We start from the raw sequence: 20,249 nt of genomic DNA, 5'->3' as shown, positions 1-20,249 counted from the left end.
TCACTCCAGTGACCATATGTTTCTGGGTCTATCTGTTAATGTCTATTTGTACTAAGTGTGTGTCAGCAACCTGAGTGGAATACCTTGACTCCAGTCACTAATCATTCACTGACTTTATCTATTAGTATCAAATTGTCCTAACTGTGTGTTAGTCACCAGATTGGAAAACCTCACTCCAGTGGCCATGTGTTTCTGGCTCTATCTGTTAATGTCAAATTGTACTAAGTGTGGGTCAGTAACCTGAGTGGAATACCTGACTCCAGTCACCAATCTTTCACTGACTTTATCTGTTAGTGTCAAATTGTCCTAAGTATGGGTTAGTAACCACAGTGCAATGCGTGACTACAGTCACCAATCTTTCAATTACTGTATCTGATAGTGTCAAATTTTCCCAAGTGTGGGTCAGTAACCAGAGTGGAATACCTGGCCCCAGTGATCATGTATTACTTGGTCAATCTTTCATTGTAGAATTGAACTGAGTGGACGTCATTAATCAGAGTGGAAAACCTCGCCCCAGTCACCATATACTTCTGGGTCTTTCTGTTGGTGTCAAACTGTACTAAGTGTGGGTCAGTAACCAGAGTGGTATACCTGTCCCCAGTGAACATGTATTACTTGGTCAATCTGTCAGTGTAGAATTGTACTGAGTGTGGGTCATTAATCAGAGTGGAATACCTGGCACCAATCACCATTCTTTCACTCACTGCATCTGTTAGTGTCAAATTGTACTAAGTGTGGTTTAGTTGAAAAGAATGGAATAACTGACTGCAGTCAACATTTATTTTTGGTTATATCTGGCATTGTAGTATTGCATTGAGTGTAGGTCAGTAACCAGAGTGGAATACCTGCGCCAAGTGATAATGTATGACTGGGAACATTTGTCGGTGTCGAATTGAACTGTTGTGGGTCAGTAACCGCACTGAAAGGATTCGTTTCGATTTGGAAATTATGTTTGTTTTTATTGATGAACAGTCTTTCCATTCCTTGGAGCTCTCTCTGTGTTTTACCTTCTGTATAGTGTGACAACAGGAAGTATTTTGATATTGGTTGAAGATATTTGGTAGTCAGTGTATGAAGTTAAATGTCTGGATTTAGCTCCATTTTCTATTGAGCTGCTCCAACAGAAACAGATGTCAACCTGTTCCTGATATTTAAGCAATTCGGCATCACTGTTATAGTGTTGCAATGTTCTTTTTGATTGTTTTATAAGGCCCGAAGAGATCAGAGCAGATGAAGGTCATTCCGCCCATGGAGTCAGCTCAGCCATTCAGAGAGATCATTGCTGATCTGATCATTGTCAGCTCCACAATCCTGCCTTTTCCCCATAACCTTTGATTCTCTGACTGATTAAAAATCTGTCGAGCTCAGCCTTCAATCTCTGAGAGAAGAAATTCCTCCTAATCTCTGCACTAAATTGGTGAACGCTTTGTCTGAGATGATGCCCACTCGTCCTGAACCCTCCCACAAGGGGAAACAGCTTCTCAACATGTACCGTGTCAAGTCCCCTCGGACATAAGGTCCCCTCTCATTCTATTAAACTCCAATCAGTACAGGCCCAATCTAATCAATCTCCCCACATGAAAGAGTCCCTCTACATCCGGCACCAGCCTTTTGAACCTTCTGTGGGCTGCCTCCACTTCCAGCATATGTTTCCACAAATAAGGGGACCATAATTGTTGACATTATTCTAAGTGAGAGCCTTGTATAGTTCTAGTATGACTTCCCCATTTTTATAATCCATTCCCTTTGAAATTAAAGCCAACATTTTATTTCCCTTCCCTATCACCTGCTGAAATTAACGTTTTCATATTCATGTCCGCGGGCTCCCAAATCCCTCTCTGCTGCAGCTTTCTGCAGTCTTTCTCCATTTAAGTAATATTGAGCTCCTCTATTCTTCCTGCCAACGTGCATAAACCCACAGTTTCCGTTAATATATGGCTTCTGCCACGTTTTGCCAACTCACTTAACATTTCTATATGCCCCTGTAGGCCCTTTGAGTCTTCCTCACCACTTGCCTTCACACCAATTTGTGTGATAACTGGAATTTGGCAATAGTACATTCACTTCTATCATATAAACATTATATTGGAAGTAACTGTGGTCCCAGCACTGATCCCTGTGGCGCTCCACGACTTACAGTTTACTATTCTGAAAATGCCCCCCTTATCTCCGCTCTCTGTCTTCTATTAGTTAGCAAATGCTATATCCATACTACTGTACTACTCCCAAGACCATGAGCTTTTATCTTGTTAAGCAGCTGTATGTCTGGTCCCTTATTGAACGCCCTTTTGGAGATACAAGATATTGCATATCCTGTTTCCCCATTATCCATTCTGCTTTTTACTTCCTCAAATAATTCTAATAAATTTGCCAGGCACAATTTCCCTGTCATCAAGCCATGCTAACTCTGCTTGATTATATTATGTATTTTAAATGCTCTGCTGTCACATTCCTTGTAATAGACTCTAACGTTTTCCCAATAGTGCATGTTAAGCTATTTGGCTTGTAGTTACCTGTGCTTTTTCTCTCCCTCCCTTTTTGAATAAGGTTGTTACTTTGGCAGATTTCCAATCTTCTGAGTCTTTTCCAGAATCAAACGATTCTTGGAAGGTAACTGTCAGTGAATCCATTATTTGTGCAGATACCTCCTTTAATATCCCAGGATGCAACCCATCAGGGATTTATCGGCATTTAGCTCCATTAGTTTCTTGATCACTTTTTCTCGAGTGATAGTTATTTCTTTATTCCCTTCCCCCATTTTCCCCAATTATTTAGTATTTTTGGAATGTGATTAGTGTCGTCTAGCATGAAGATTGATGCAAAGCATTAATTCAACTCCTCTGCCATTTCCTGGTTCCGCATTCTCATTTTCACGGACTCATTCTCTAAGAGGCATTAATTCACTTAAGCCTCTCTCTTCATTTTTTTATATTTAAAGCAGCTGCTATGTAAATTTTTTATAAGACCTGCTAGTTATCACTCAATGTTTATTTTCCCAATCTTTAATCTATTTTTGGTTAACTTTTCTTGGTTTAAAAAAAATCATAATTCTGGCTTGCGACTAACCTTTACCACATTGTATGTATTTCTTTTTTCAGCTTGATTCTATCCTCAACTTCTTGGGGAAACTATGGTTGATTATGTCCATCCTAGAATCCTAATTCCTCACAGGGATATATCGCTGATATGAGTCATGAACTATTTTCTTAAGTGTCTGCCATTGTTCATCACCCGTCTTTTCTGTTGAACTCCTTTCACAGTCTACTCCAGCCCACTCTGCTCTCTTTCTTTGGAATTATCCGTTTGTAAGTTTAGCACAGTTGTTTCAGACCCATTTTCACTCTCAAACTGAATGCTAAATTATACCATGTTATGGACATTTTTTTCCAAGGGGACCTTTTACACTGAGATAATTTATTAACCTGCCTCATTACACATTAACAGATCCAAAGTAGACTGAACGCTGGTTGGATCCACAGCAAACTGTTCTAGGAAACTCGCCCGGATACACTCTATGATTTCCTGATTGTGGCTACATCTGCCAATGTGATTTTCCCAAACGACATGGAGATTCAAGTCACCCATGATTAATGTACTGCCATTTTTTCATGTCATAACTATCTCCTGAATTATTCTCTTTCCTAAGGTATAGCTACTGTTAGGCGCCCTGTAGACTACTCCCAACACTGTCTTCATCCCCTTGTTATTTCTTAGCTCTACTCATGTGAATTCTACACCTGCAGATCCAAAATAATCTCTTGCTATCCAACATATTCAATCTCATCGAAAAAGCAATCCCACTACCATTTTCATCCTGCCTGTCTTTTCGAAAGCTGCATGCCCCTGAATAGTTAGTTATCAGCTTTGATCTCTTTGTAACCACATCTCTGTAATGGCTATATGATCATTCCCATTAACCTCTATTTTTGCCTTTAATTTATTTGTTTGGTTCTGAATACTGCCAGCAACTAAGTAATGAGGCATCAATTTTGACTTATTTATGATTTCCCCATTTGACTCAATTTGCTGTTGTGTTTTTTATGTTTCTACACTCTGTCCCTTTCTGTCACATTCTGGATATCATTACCTAAATAGCTGCCCTGCAAAATTCCCACATCGTTTTGCTTCTTAAACCTACTTCTCCCCTCTCCAGAAATCCCGCCCACCTATTTACTTAAAACACTCTCTAGAGCCCTAGTTCTTCAATTCACCACGACGTTGGAATCTGCATTTTTAAAGTGAAGCCCTTCCCAGTGGAATAGCTCCCTCCTATCCCAGCATTGGCGCCGGTGCCCCTTGAACTGAAACCCATTTTTCCCACGCCAAACTTTGAGCACATATTTAAATCCGTGTCTTTATTCATCCTATGGCAGTTTGCCCGTTGTTCAGGTAGTAATCACAAAATTTTTATCTCAGAGGTTTTGCTTTTTAACTTAGCTCCTAACTGTTCGAATTCTTTCAGCAGAATTTCGTTTCTAGGTCTGTCAATGTCGCTGGCATCAACGTGGATGGTGACAAGTTGATTTATCTCCTCCACTCCAAGTTCATCTCCAGCCCTGAGGAGATGTCCTGGCACCGGGCAGGAAAGAGAGCCTTTGGAACTCATGCAATGAACAATACCCTTCGCCAATTATACTGTCCCCTACCACTACTGAATTTCCTAATTCCACCCCCAGCTTGAATGGCTGCCTGTACCACGGTGCCGTGGTCAGTTCGCTCATCCTACCTTCAGTCCTCGTTCTCGTCCACACATCTTCCAAGAAACTAGCCACTGTTGAACAGTTGCAGGAGCCGAGGCCCCTCGAACGCGACCCCCTTGGTCTCCAAACCTACATCACCTGCGGTCAGACCCTCCTGTCCCTGATCCCAGAACAAATTTGAATTTCCTGATCTGAGGGGTGTGACCACCTCCTGGAGCAAAGTGTCCAGGTAACTTTCCCCTCCCTGATGTGGCGCATTGTCTGCAGCTCGGACACCAGCTCCTTAACTCAGATCCGAATGTTCTTGAGCTGCCAGCTCTTGCTACTGATGTGCTCGCTCTGGAGCACCTTGGTGTCCAACAGACCAACGTGCTGCTGCCGCTACACATTAGCTGTCCTGCCATCGCTAATGTATTTTAATTCATTAATTAACCAATTATATTAGCATCCCTGCTCTTTACACTTGAATAATCTCCCCCTAGAAGCACTTGATTGTTATTATTATTTTGCACAACAGTCCCAAATTTATACTTAAGGAGCTATTTTCAGAGGAAATATACCCTACAGACCTCAAAACAAACTAAAGACTTCACTTTTACTTTAATGACTACACATACCCACCAATTAGCTGTTCTTGCGCTCTTTTCCCTCTCTGCTCTTTCAAGGTCTATCGCGTCTCTCCAGACTCTTTAATGATCTCTTTTTAATGGGTGATACAAAAGTAGGTGGAAAGGCAAGTGGTGAAGATGACACAAAGTTTCCACAGAGGGGTAGAGATAGGTTAAGTGAGAGGGCAAGCACTTGGCAGCTGCAATATAACGTGGGAAAATGAGAGGTTATGCACTGTAGCACGAAGAATAGAGGAGCTGAATATTATTTAAATGGGGAAAGACTGCAGGAAGCTGCAGCACAGAGGGATTTGGGAGTCCGTCTGCATGAATACCCCCCAAAAAAACAAACATATCATTTCAGCAGGTAATAGGGAAGGCGACACGATTGTTGGCATTTATTGAAAGGGAATGGAGGAAAACATTGGGTGGTCTTGGTTACACTTTGCACAGCATAAGTTAGCCCATGCCTAGAATACTGTAAACAGTTTTGGCCCCTTATCTAAGGAAGTATATACTGACATTAGCAACAGCCCAGAGAAGTATCACTAGATTGAGCCCGGGTATGGAGGGATTTTCTTCAGTGGAGAGGTTGTGTAGATTATACCTGTACTCACTGGAGTCTGGAAGAATGAGATGCAGCTTTATTGAAACAAATAAGATTCTTGGGGAGCTTGGCAGGAGTAGAAGGTGAAAAGTTGATTCCCCTTGTGGAGGGTCAGGGACCAGAGGGCATAATCTCAGAGTTTGGGGTTGTGTATTTAACACAGAGAGGAGGAGGAATTTCTTCTCTCAGATCGTATTGAATCTGTGGATTTTTACTGTTGATGGCGTTGAAGGCTGGGACTTTCGTTATATTCAAGGCTGAGATAGGCAGATTTTTAACTGAAAAGGTAACTAAAGGTTCTGCAAAATGGAAGGAAACTGGACTTGAAGATTATCATGTCAGCAATGACCTCATTAAATGGCGAACAGATTCGTTATCCGAATAGCCTACTTCAGCTAATAGGTTTCACGATCTCTTGGTTTCATGCTCTCTCCTCTCCCCCTGCTCAGTAATGCTCTGTGGCTACTCTCTCCGTTTACTCCAGTGGTCGTTCACTCAACTCGCACTGTCTCACTGTTAATGTTCCCGCTGTTTCTTCTGCTCTCCCACTGTTAATGGCACCGCTGTTTCTCACAGTCTCCCAGTCTCAGTGCCTGCTCTGTTCCTCTCTCACTCATAGAGTCAGAGGGTCACAGAGTATCTGAGTTATACAGCATAGAAATAGGTCCTACGGACCAACATGACTGTGCCAGGCGTCAAGTACCTATCTATTCTAATCCTATTTACCAGCTCTTGGCCCCTAACCCTGTATGCGATGCCATTTCAAGTGCTCATCTAAATACTTCTTAAATGTTGTGAGGGTTCCTGCCTCCACCACCCCCTCAGGCAGTGTGCTGCAGATTCCAACATTATTCTGGGTGATGTCCCCCTCGCCTCTCAAATCCTGCTAACAGCCTCGCTGCTTCTCTCGCAGCTTCTCTCACAGTCTCTCACTCCTAATGGCCCCGCTTCTCTCTCACTCTTTCAGTGCTAATGGCCCCGTTACTCCTCTCTCACTGCTAATGGCCCCGCTTCTCCTCTCTCACTGCTAATGGCCCCTCTTCTCCTCTCTCACTCTTCTCCAGTACACTGGCATCCCTCGAATGGCCAGATCATTTGAAAATAAGCGTCAGAGCCATTGAACCCTCCTCCCTTACCTCTTATCACAGCCTGGGATACATCTCATCTGGGCCTGTGAATTTATCCACGTTCAAGCAAAAACCACTAATACCTCGACCCTTTCAATGCTAATTTGTTCAAGTATATCACAGACCCCCTCTTTACCATTTTCCTGGCTTCATTCCCTAAGATTAGGTCCACTGCCGCCCCTTCTCTCGTAGGGCTTTAGCGTTGGCTCAAAAAGCTCTCTTTCAAGCACTTTAAGAATTCCACCACATCGAAGCCTCTCACACTAAGACTATCCAAGTTAACATTGGTGAATTGAAATTTCCTACTATTATTACTCTTGTACACATCTCTGAGATTTTCCTACATATCCGCTCCTCTAGCCCCCCTGACTCTTTGGAGGCATTTAGTGCACCCCCAGCAAAGTGATTGCCTACTGTATTTAAGTTCTCTACACATGGCCTCATTTGAAGAACCTTCTAAAATACCATCACTCCTTATGGCATTAATTTACTTCTTGATCAATCGTGCAATGCCACCTTCCATTTTAAACCCCCACCACCAAGTCATCATCAGCCCCTGTCATGCCTGAACACTCTATACCCTGGAACATTGAGCTGCCAGTCCTGCTCCTCCACCAACCATGTCTCTGTGATAGCAACAATATCATATTCCCATGTGTTAATCAGCACCCTCAATTCATCTGCCCTACTTTTAAGACTCCTTTCATTACAATAGCAGCGAACCAGCCTTGCATTATTCCCCTGTGCCTTAACAGGTCTACGTTTGCTCTGCCTTCCAGACTCACTTAGTTCCTCTTCTATATTAGGCTGTGCACCATCCTCTACTGTACCTTCACTCATTATTACATAAAAATACCGAATTAGTTTTACCCTCCCCCCCACAACACCACCCCAACATCACTAGCAAACCTCCCCACAATGATGTTGCTCCTGTGCCAGTTCCGGTGCAACCTGTCCAACATGTACAGGTGCCAACTTCGCCAGAAACATACCCTGATCAAGGAACCAGAAGGCCTCCCCCCGCAACATTTCTTCAGCCACGCATTCATCTTCTCTATCCTCATATTCCTATACTCACTTCCATGTGACAAGGGGGCTCTCCAGAGGTTGCAACCTTTGAGGTCCTGCTTTTTAATCTGCTGCCTAGCTCCCTAAATTCATTTTGCAGGACCTCATCCCTCTTTCTACCTAAGTTGTTAGTACCAATGTGAACCACGACCTCTGAGTTTTCCCTCCCTCTTCAGAATGCCCTGCAACTGTTCTGTGATATCCTTGACCCTGGTACCAGGGAGGCAACACACCATCCTGGAGTCACGTCTATGGCTGCAGAAGCTCCTGACTGCACCCCTCACTACTTAGTCGCCTGCCCTATTTCTCTTGCACTCTTACCCCTCCTCACTTGTGCAGCTGAGACACCCATAGTGCCTGGAATTTGACTCTGGTTGCACTCTCCAGAGCAACATTCACCCTTAGCCTTTTGAAACACAGATAAACAGGGTTTCTGCATTACCTGCCTGGTTCTTTCCTCATTACATACCTGTGGCTTTCCACATTTCATGCCTGTCTCCCTTCTTCTGACTGGTGGTCACCCATTCCCGCAATTCCTCAAGCTGCTGAGTGACCACATCTATAAATGTTCTATCGACGTAACTCTCAGCCTGGTGGATGCACCGCTGTGTCTCCAGCTCACGGTAACGCTCTGAAGCCCATTGCTCAAGCTGGTGAATCCAGTGGCACTTCCTGCACATGTGGTCATTCACATTGCAATGCGTGTTGAAGAATCCCCAAGCAAATCACGTGACTGAGTCCCTTTGCCATACGTGTTGTTTGATTTTTATTTTAAAAAACATGTTTCACTAAATTTAAGCCAAGTAAAAAACGATCTACCTTTTTTTCTGGCAAAATAAAATCAAATGCGGTGACTGTTATCCACTGTAATGTAGTTTTAAAGTGGAGAAAAAAGACAACATCTTACTCACTAACTACAAACCAGCTCCCGCCCTTGTCCTGACATCACTCCTTTCGAATTCCAGCACCACCCAGTGCCTGTGTGAGAACAGGCTCCCTGACAGGTAAACTCCACATCGCTCTTTATACAGCCGCTCCGCTCCCTGACAGATAAACTCTGCATCGCTCTCTACACAGCCGCTCCGCTCGTCACAGGTAAACTCCTGCTCTTTATACAGCCGCTCCACTCTGTCACAGGTAAACTCCGCTATCGCTGTTTATAAAGCTGCTCCGCTCCCTCACAGGTAAACTCCACTATCGCTCTTTATACAGCCACTCTGCTCCCTCACAGGTAAACTCCTGCTCTTTGAACACCCACTCATGTCTGGATCTTTTTTGTTGTTTCGCCTTTATTGTTTGTTTAATTTCCCCCTATCCTTAAATTACTAAATTTAATAATAATCAACAAGTGATTGTAACTCAGCTGCTGATTTCAATCTAAAAACAAAGCTAAAAGCTGAAATACTCACCAGCCAGTCGCCTGCCTGTCCTCCTGTGACCAAACTCTGTTTTGGTGCGGAAATCCTGTCCTCCCTGTGAGGGACAGACATGGAGAATGTTTAATCAATAATTTCCAGGCCCTTCTCCCCTCTCTCTGGCAGTTAATTTACTGGGAATTGTGATCCTGTCCCGGGAAAAGTGCGGCCTCTCCACCTGCACCACTCGCTACCTGGTGGCCATGGCAACAGTGGATCTACTGGTCATTATCACAAACGTCATACTGATCAAGATCAATAATTACTATTTCCCACTGAGTTTCCTGGACCTCACTCCTGTGTGTAGTGTTCACGTTGTCCTGCAGGTTGTAGCCACGGACTGTTCTGTCTGGTTCACCGTCTCTTTCTCCTTTGATCGATTTGTGGCTATTCGTTGCCAGAAGCTGAAAACAAAATATTGCACCGGGAAAACTGCAGCTGTGGTTCTAGCAACAACCGGCATCCTGCTCTGTTTAAAAAACATCGCCTGGTACTTCACGTATGAACCTGTAGTGATAATCGACAATGTACCGTGGGGATGTTTTCCAAAGCCAGGCATTTATACTGATCCTGGATGAGCTGGATTTTCCTGGTTTAAGACAGTTTTAACCCCATTGCTCCCATTCGGTTTAATTCTGCTGATCAACGCTCTGACTGTCAGAAACATTTTAGTGACCAGTCGAGTCCGGAAGGGACTGAGGGCTCAGAGTAAGGGAGAGAATCGCAGTGACCCAGAGATGGAGAGCAGGAGGAAGTCTATGATTTTACTCTTCACCATATCCGGCACCTTCATGTTCCCGTGGTCGGTGCATGTTATAAAATTCTTCTATATTGATGTGAGAGGTTTAATTTACCTCACCGAACCTGAATATATCTTACAACAAGTCGGATTTATGTTGAGGAATTTAAGTTGCTGCACAAACACGTTTATTTATGGGGTGACTCAGTCCAAGTTCTGAGAGCAGATCAAGAAAGTGGTGAATTATCCGGTTATATCAATTATTCAATTAATGAAGAAAAAAAAACGACTGTCAGACGCCTCAGCCAATCGGAGAGTTCCGGCCGCTGACAGACAGCCACTTCCACCAATGAGGAAGCTCTGCATGCTGAGTGACAGTAGCTTCAGCCAATCAGGGATCGCTGCCGCTAACTGACAGCTGCTTCTGCCAATCAGAGCAATCAGACCCATAACTGACATGCGCGGCAGCCAATGCAGTAGCATCGGATTTTCACCCACAGCCACCTCAGTCATTCAGGGAGAACCGCTTGCTGAATGACAGCTACCTGAGCCAATCAAGGTGACCTACTGGATGACTGACAGTCACTTCATCCGATCAGGGAACTGCAGCCTTTTGGCCCAGAGTCACGTGGACCAGTCAGGGTGTTCTTCCTCTGCCCCGACATTCATCTCAACCAATCAGGGAGCGACAACTGCTGACTGACAGACAGTTGAGCCAAATAGTTCATTCCAACAGCTGACTGGCATCAGCTTCATCCAATCACGTTGCTGCAACCCAGCGACTCGCAGATAGTTCAGCCAGTCAGTGATCTTCACCATCAGCCCATCAGAGAGCTGAACACCATCACGGACAGCCGCATCAGCCAATCAGTAACCACTGACCGCTGCTGTCAGCACTTCAATTAATCAGACACCACAAACCAATTCCCACCATCTAGCGAGGAGTTTTGTACAATCATAACGTTCAATAATTGACTGATAGTTCCTCAAACAAATGAAGAGTCCTGGAGTTGTGAGGGACACCTGCGCTGCCCGATTGGAGCGTTTGAGCATGAGAGTGACAGCTCTAATATCCAATCGGAGAGATGCAACAGCCCTGGAATTTCCTGGAGTAATGAGAATCCCACTTCAAAATCCGACCAATAGCCGAGCGCCTTGCTCAGCTCAGCAAAACCTATCCCTGCCCACTTTGCAATTGACAGCAGCGTAAGCCAATGGCTGAGTTGTTTGCAGATCATTGGCCAATCGAAATCGGGCCCAATTGCTTCGATTCAGAAAGGGTCACCAACAACCACCGTCATGATGTCATGATTCTCGATCCTGGCTGGAGGTTGCTCATCGATCCTTAAAGCGGGGTTGCACTGGGAATTACGGCAGTGCAACTATATTTCACTGATTCTAATTAAAGCTGGAACCGAAAGACAGAAATTCAGAGACTGAAATAGGAGGGACACAGGGAAAAGGAAGGATCAAGTTAAATAACAGAATCACAGAACTGTTACCAAGTTGAAGGTGGCCATTTGGCCCATCGTGTCTGCACTGACTCTCTCAATGAGCAACTCACCAAGTTCTATTCTCCAGCCTTCTCCCCATAACCTGCACTTTCTTCATTTTCAGATAACAGTCTAATTCCCGAATGAATGCTTCATTTCAACCTGCCTCCACCAGCTCTCAGTCACTGTTTTACAGATGCAAACAACTCGCTGTGAGAAAACATAATATTTAATGTTATCAGTGTTTCTTTTCTTTATGATCTTAATACTGAACTTCCTCACCCTGAGTGCTTTCACGAAAATGAACTGTTTCCCCTTATTTAATAAGGATCACTCATCATGATTCTAAATAGCCATAGTAAATATCCTCTCAGCCTTCTCCTCTTCAAGGAAAATAATCGTAACACAGAAAAAGGCCTTTTTCGGTCCATCGAATCTGCGTCAGACAGACAAGTATTAGCTATTCTAAACACGCTTTCCAGCACCAGGCCCATAGCCTTGTATGCCTTGGCATCGCAAGTGCACATCCAAACCTATCTTAAATGTTATGAGGATTTCTGGTTCAACCACCCTTTCAGCCAGTGAGTTCCAGATGCCCAACACCCTCTGGTTGAAAAAATTCTTCCTAACATACCCACTAAACCTCCTGCCCCTTACCTTAAATCTATGCCCACTGGTTATGGATCACTCCACCGAGGGGATGAGCTCCTTCCTGTCTACCCCATCTATGCACCTCATATTTCTATACACGCAATCATGTCCCCCTTCAATCTGCTCTCCTCCAGGGAAACAAAACCTAGTCTATCTAATCTCGCTTCATAACTAAACCTCTCCAGTCCAGGCAACATCCTGGTAAATCTCCTCTGCACTCTCTCTACTGGAATGACATCCTTCCCATAATGCGGATTCCAGAACTGCACGCAACACTCTAGCTGTGGCCTGACCAGCATTTTATATAGTTCAATCATAACCTCCCTGCACTTGTACTCTATGCCTCATCTAATATCGACAAGTTTCCCAAATGTCATCTTAACTAGCTTATCTACATGCTTAAGGGACCCGTGGATATGCACACCCAGGTCCCTCTGATCCTCGGCACTTCCCAGGTACAATTCATCGTGTACTCCTGTGCCTTAATTGTCCTGCCCAACTGAATCACCTCACACTTGTCCGGATTAAATTCCATTTGCCAATGATCAGCCCATCTGACCAGTGCGTCTATTTCCTCCTTTAATCTGAGGCTATCCTATGCACTATTTTCCACACCACCAATATCTGTGTCATTCGCGAACTTAATGATCAACCATCCTACATTCAATTCTAAATCGTTTATATATACCACAAACAGCAAGGGACCCAACACCAATCCCTGTAATTTCTCCAAGCTCAAACCTGGAAACATTCTCCTGAATCTTATCTGTCTTCTATACAGTAACTTCACATTCCTTGCCCAGAGCTCGACATATTACTTCAACTAGAGTCCAAACTAGTGATTTATACAAGTTGAACTAACTTCCTTGCAATTATACTCTATTTTACGATAAATACAGCCTTGCTTTAGTTACTGATTTCTCAAAATATACTGCTGCCTTCAATGGCTTGTCCCTCTGCTCATACCCCCTTCAGAGATGTATCCTCCATTTTGTGCTGTCTCTTCTCATGTTCTCGCTACTAAAATGAATCATTTCGCATCTATTTGCATTGAACTTCATCTACCACCTGCCTATCCATTCCACTAACTTGTCCGTGCCCTTTTGAAATGCTATTCTATCCTCCTCACAGTTCAGAGTTCTTCTGATTTAGTTGCTTATCAGCTGAAATACCGATATACCTTTCTTTTCTCCCCTTGTAATGTTTTCAAGACCAATACAACAATTAGCTTTACTTTATATCCTTAATATTAGTTATGATGACCAATTCACGATTTACACTAAATTTACCCGTCTGTGTGTTGGCTACCAAGTTAACTTTTCCAAGTCAGATCGAACATTAAACCCTGTGGATCAGTTATTATGCCCAATAAAAGAAACACGTACAATTGTATTCCTCTGCATAGGGTCTGAAGCTCAACTTAGCAACCAAATGTCAATTTATGCTAGAGTGTATAATTGATCTTAATTATTTAGCATATTTTTGTTTGTGTGTGTGTGTGTCTGTGTCTGTGTGTTTGTTTGTGTATGTTTGTGCGTGCCTATCGGAGTGCACGCATCTAGTTATGTATCTGTCCACCTGTACGTTTGTGTCTCTTTATATGTGTGTGTGTTTGTGTGTGTAGGTGTGTGAGTGTGTTTGTGTTTGTGCGCCCGCGGTCACGATAAACCCCAGACGAGGGAGATTGCTGAAGGCCAGAACAAAAACAGAATTACCTGGAAAAACTCAGCAGGTCTGGCAGCATCGGCGGAGAAGAAAAGAGTTGACGTTTCGAGTCCTCATGACCCTTCTGTCGAAGGGTCCTGCTGAGTTTTTCCAGGTAATTCTGTTTTTGTTTTGGATTTCCAGCATCCGCAGTTTTTTTGTTTTTATTATTATTGCTGAAGGCCAGGTTGTGTGTGCGTGTGTGTATTTGTCTGTGTGAGTAAATATGTCTGTTTATGTTTCTGTCCGTCTGTGTGTGTGAATGTGATAATGTGTATGTGTGTGTCTGTGTGTTTGTGCGTATGTCTGTGGCTGTGTGCATCTGTGTCTGTCTGAGTGCCTGCCTGTCTATGTGTACGTGCATGCGTACATGTGCGTGGGTGCAGATTTGAGGAAATGTCCGCCTGTGTGCGTGGCTGTCTGCATGTATGATTTTTGTGTGCGTGTATGTGTTTATGTATGTTTGTGTGTGTCTATTGGAGTACACGCATCTAGTTATGTATCTGTCCACCTGTACGTTTGTGTCTCTTTATATGTGTGTGTGTGCGTGAGAGAGAGAGTGTATATCTCTCTGTCGGTCTGCGTGTTTGTGTGCGTGTACGCAGTGTGTTTCTGTGCTATGTGAACATGATAGCATCCTACAGTGGGAGAGCTAGCATCTGCATTATTTTGCCATTATGTAACAGTCATGTACTGCACCTTAACCTGTTTGATGAATAAAATGTATCATTTTTCTGGAAAACTAGAGTTTTACACAGTTCTCCTTTCTCCAATTGATCACAGACATTGTGTCATTTCCTCCCGCCTTTGACCTGACTTAAACCTCTTAATTGCCTAACGTTTTCCAGCTCTGAAATAAGCTCAATGACATAAAATATAAAGTCAGTAAGTTTTGAATAGAAACACAAGGAAATAGCCAGGTCTTCAGTAGTCAAAGACGTGTCTTATGAATGTCAGTTACAGGACTGGATTAAGACATTCTGAGACGCTGAGGTATGTCAAGCTTAAAACGGCCCATTCCGTAAAAGGTTTCCTTTATAATGCTCACAGAAAGTGGACTGCAAATTTTACCTTCGCAAATTGGCAACAGTAAAGGCACAAATATCACATTAATTTGGAAATAAAATACGTCTTACAAAATAACTGTTTGCATTAGATAATAATTTCAAATTAAATTACGTTCACAATTTGTTAATTGGTAAAAATGAAAACTTTTGACGACACAAACAGAAAAGCTGTTAGACCAGTCAGCAGCTTATTAAGAGGAAGCAGTAATACAAACTGCAGCAAATCTGTTTGCACATCATATGATTCGAAAACACTGAAATGTTTTCTTTCATGATGTTTGGAAAGCAAAATCATCGATGATGTCCTCAAATAATAAGCTACCAAATGTATCACTTTGGATGTACATAATGCTGAGGGCAGATCACTATCCTTACAGCAAACTTTAGTCAAATTCATGGAACTCAGTCCTGTAGAACTGAACAGAATTTCCCAAGTAAGTGTTTGTGAACGTCTGTCATTCTTATAAAGGTATATTCCTTTCAAAGCTTGTAAACACTTCAAATTCTTGGATTTCAAAACTTACATATCCAAAAATGTAGATATTGATCTTGTGCCAAAGAGAGAAGGAATCCGTGCGCAACTCGACCCGAGGCACAACTGATGCTGCCGTGCAGCTGGGACCAGCAGACTGCTGGATTTATACACGTAGTTTGCAAGTTAAACATTCAACATGGGACACATTTAAGTTACAGGAAATAATTATGTGGACAGCAGCAATGGGATCTGAATGGAATCCTTCATTTTGTATGAATTTAATATTTATCAATGGGGTTTTACGGCATTTTGAAATGAATCATTGTTACACCTGCACAAATATATGAACTCATTCTGACCAGTAACTTTGTAACGACATAGATAAGAATGTATTTCGCATATTAGAATGAAAGGTCCATTTTTGTAGTGTAACATGCCAGTTTCACCGATTCTGTCCACTTACCGCCCTCCCAGCCACCGACCGCCCGCCCCACACGCTTGAAACTGTGAAATCACGCCGGTCCGGAACATGCACGGACCTACTTTTCAGGACTAAACAGGATGGAGGCCTGGAAGAGCTCATGGACATTGGGAACGATTGAGAACTTTGGGCATGGTGATTTCCTGAGCACCATATGCTGCCGATTATAACAGCCATCGCTCAAATGGACCCTCCAGCAGTTGTCGCATCGATCGTTTGGTCTCCCCAGCAGCAGTCATATCACTCGAGTGGTCTCTCCAGCAGCAGTTACATCGCTCAGGTGGTCTCTCCAGCAGTAGTTACATCTCTCGGGTGGTCTCTCCAGCAGCAGTTACATCGCTCGGGTGGTCTCTCCAGCAGTAGTTACATCGCTCGGGTGGTCTCTCCAGCAGCAGTCACATCGCTCGGGTGGTCTCTCCAGCAGTAGTTACATCGCTCGGGTGGTCTCTTCAGCAGTAGTTACATAGCTCGAGTGGTCTCTCCAGCAGCAGTCACATCGCTCGGGTGGTCTCTCCAGCAGTAGTTACATCGCTTCGGTGGTCTCTCCAGCAGTAGTTACATCGCTCGGGTGGTCTCTCCAGCAGTAGTTACATCGCTCGGGTGATCTCTCCAGCAGTAGTTACATCGATCAGGTGGTCTCTCCGGCAGTAGTTACATAGCTCGGGTGTTCTCTCCGGCAGTAGTTACATCTCTCGGGTGTTCTCTCTAGCAGTAGTTACATAGCTCGGGTGTTCTCTCCGGCAGCAGTTGCGTCGCTCGGGTGGTCTCTCCAGCAGCAGTCACATCGCTCGGATGAACTCTCCAGCAGCAGTCACATCGCTCGGATGAACTCTCCAGCAGCAGTCACATCGCTGAGGTGAACTCTCCAGCGATATAAAGCTGAAGTAGACTCGGAGTATGTCGTTTGGCTAAAGCAAAGCTTTGCAATCGGGGCGTGTGTGAAGGGCAAACGACAAGCATCCAGAGAAGGCTTCTCACACGAGGCTCACGAGCACTCGGGCAAAGGCTGATTCGTCCCTGTGTGCACAAGCTTCTGGGCGGCATAGACCCAGCCTGGGCTGTCCCTCTGAATATAGGGAGTGTGCTCATGAACAAAAAACAGGAAAAGGAATGAGAACACTCAGCCCAGCGTGGAAAATCCCGGCTTCTTTCTCAAACCCAGACACGCACAGATACACAAACACATACTCACTCTATTACACACACAAACACACATACACTTACAAACAAAAACACACACACACAAACACACACTAACATAGACTGACGTACACTCACACTTTTCCCCACAATCACACTCACACACACATTCTCTCTCATACATTTTCACGAAATCTCGTTCTCACAATCCCACACTGTCCACATCTCTCTCCCTTTCCGTCTCTCACTCACACGCACAACGTGCACACACTCACACAGGCAGACACTCACAGACACTCTGTATTCCAGATTTTTTTCTCTCACAGACACAGGCACTCACTCACTCCCTTACACACATTCACAAAAGCATGCACACATTAATCTCAAGCACACACTCACTTTGTCACACACGCACACTCCCAGAATCAAATACTCATTCAATATCACACTGTCACAATGCCACACATTCTCTTTCACCCTCACACACACAAACTTTCACTCACACAAACTCAGACTCACATGCACGCAGACACAAACCAACATGCACACACAGATTCTGTCACGCAGTCACAATATCATACTCAAATGTGTCACACACATTGACACTCTCTCACTCTATCTCTCACAAGCAGGCACACACACAGATTCACATACTTACTCAGACACTCTCACAAAAACTTTTCAGCTCTCACACTTGTACACACTCACATATCACACTCACAAACTCTTGCAGAGAAGCACTCGTGCATCAACAGGCAATCGCAAACAGATTCAGAAACACTCTCCCTCTCTAATACCCTCACTAACATGCACATTCACATATTCTCTCAAGCACTCTAAATGTCACACACCCTGCTTCCCCACCATACACATAAACGCATTCGCACAATCACGCACTCTTTCACACAATTACAAACTTGCCATTTCAACACTCCACCCTGCTCTCTTGCCCACATGTCTGTCCTTGGCTTGCTGCATTGTTCCAGTGAAGCCCAACGCAAACTGGAGGTACAACACCTCATCTTCCGACTAGGCACTTTACAGCCTTCCGGACTGAATATTGAATTCAACAACTTTAGGTCTTGACCTCCCCCCGCCTCCATCCCCACCCTTCCATCCCCACCCCCTTTCTGTGTCTTCCCCCTTCCTTTTGTTTTTTTCCAATAAATTATATAGATTTTTCTTTTCCGACCTATTTCCATTATTTAAAAATATTTTTAAATCTTTTATGCTCCCCCCACCCCCACTAGAGCTATACCTTGAGTGCCCTACCATCCATTCTTAATTAGCACATTCGTTTAGATAATATCACCAACTTTTAACACCCCTGTGTTCTTTTGTTCTGTTGTTTGTGACATCTTTTGATGATCTGCTTCTATCACTGCTTGTTTGTCCTTACAACCACACCAACCCCCTCCACTTCTCTCTCTCTCTCTGCCCCCCCCCCACCCACACACACACACACACACACACATCTTAAACCAGCTTATATTTCACCTCTTTCTTGGACTCACTGAAGTTCTGTTGAAGGGTCATGAGGACTCGAAACATCAACTCTTTTCTTCTCCGCCGATGCTGCCAGACCTGCTGAGTTTTTCCAGGTAATTCTGTTTTTGTTTTGGATTTCCAGCATCCTCAGTTTTTTTGTTTTTATCTCTGGGCAAGAGTTAACACTGGGAGGACCAGAAAGACACAGGAGGGCCAGGCGAAGTTTAGAGAGGAACGTAGCGGTTAGGAGGTGAAATGGCAGCAAGCGCAGTCTCCCTCTTCCCAAAGCCCAGTTCAGTTGGCAGAGGCAGGAGGAAATGTCTTCAAATATGAACTTCAGCTTCTAAACTCAACAACAAAAAGAACCATTCATGCTGCACAACACATTTACTCTCCATTCCCCATGCTATATCCACCCTTATCGCATCAACTGTGGTGTGAAATAATTTAAGTCGTTTCCTGTTGAAAGATTTCAGATATCAAAAGCAATTAATGGCTTTAGAAATAGGAATAGGAAAAGGATACGAGGGCCCTCGAGCCTAATTCGCCATTTAATAAGGTCATCGCTGATCAGATTGTGCCCTTAATTCCGAACTTTTTCCTACATTTCCGTATCCATCCCCCCATTGCCCTCGGTTCGCTTGTCGATGAAAGCTGTGCCGAACTCAGCTTTGAACATAATTAATGACCCGGCTTCCACTGCTCACTGGGGGAGGGAATTAATGAATCAGGGAAACAAGGAATTCCTCATCATCTCCGTCTTGAATGCCTGACTCATATTCTTAAATTGTGCCACTAGATCTGATTCCGGCACAAAGGGAAACATCCTCTCAGCAGACACCCGGTCAAAGCCTCTCAGAATTAAACCTGTTCCAAGGTGACTCTGAACTCCAATATGCACCAGTTCAAAGGGCTGAAAATTTGTTCATGAGACAACGCCTTCATTACTGGAATCAGCATCTCTGAACTGCCTGCAGTGCAAGCATTACCCTAGTTATGTCAGGAGATCAAAGTGAGTAGAGAAGATTAGACGATAATGGATTCAGCGATGAGGGACCTCCGTTAAGTGAATAGATTGCAGGAGCTGGCGTTGTTCTTGGAGAAGAGAAGGTTGCGAGATTAGGTAGATGTGACCTGAATCATGATTGATCGAGACAGAGTAGATAGTTATTCTTCACGTTGGCAGGAGGGCCGAAAATCAGATGAGATTAGGTTAATTTGTTTGCTAGAGAAGCAAAGGTGACATGAGGAAAACCTATTTGGCACTGTGAGGAGATGGGGTCTCGAATGTTCTGTCCGAGATAGACGTGGAACAAAGTTTAATCCTGGTTTCTGAGATGAAATGGGACGGGAAGCTGAAGGGAAAATATTTGCTGGGTTTCGGGGAAAGGGTGGACAATTGGCAGTAGTGAGATTGCTCCTGCAGCGTACTTTCACTGGCTGGATGGGCTGAATGTCCTCCTTCTGTACTGAAACCGTTCTATGA

This window comes from Carcharodon carcharias (genome assembly GCF_017639515.1).
Source record: "Carcharodon carcharias isolate sCarCar2 chromosome 35 unlocalized genomic scaffold, sCarCar2.pri SUPER_35_unloc_1, whole genome shotgun sequence".
NCBI lineage: Eukaryota > Metazoa > Chordata > Chondrichthyes > Lamniformes > Lamnidae > Carcharodon > Carcharodon carcharias.
The sequence above is the reverse complement of the archived record's forward strand: the minus strand, read 5'-3'. Positions refer to the sequence as shown.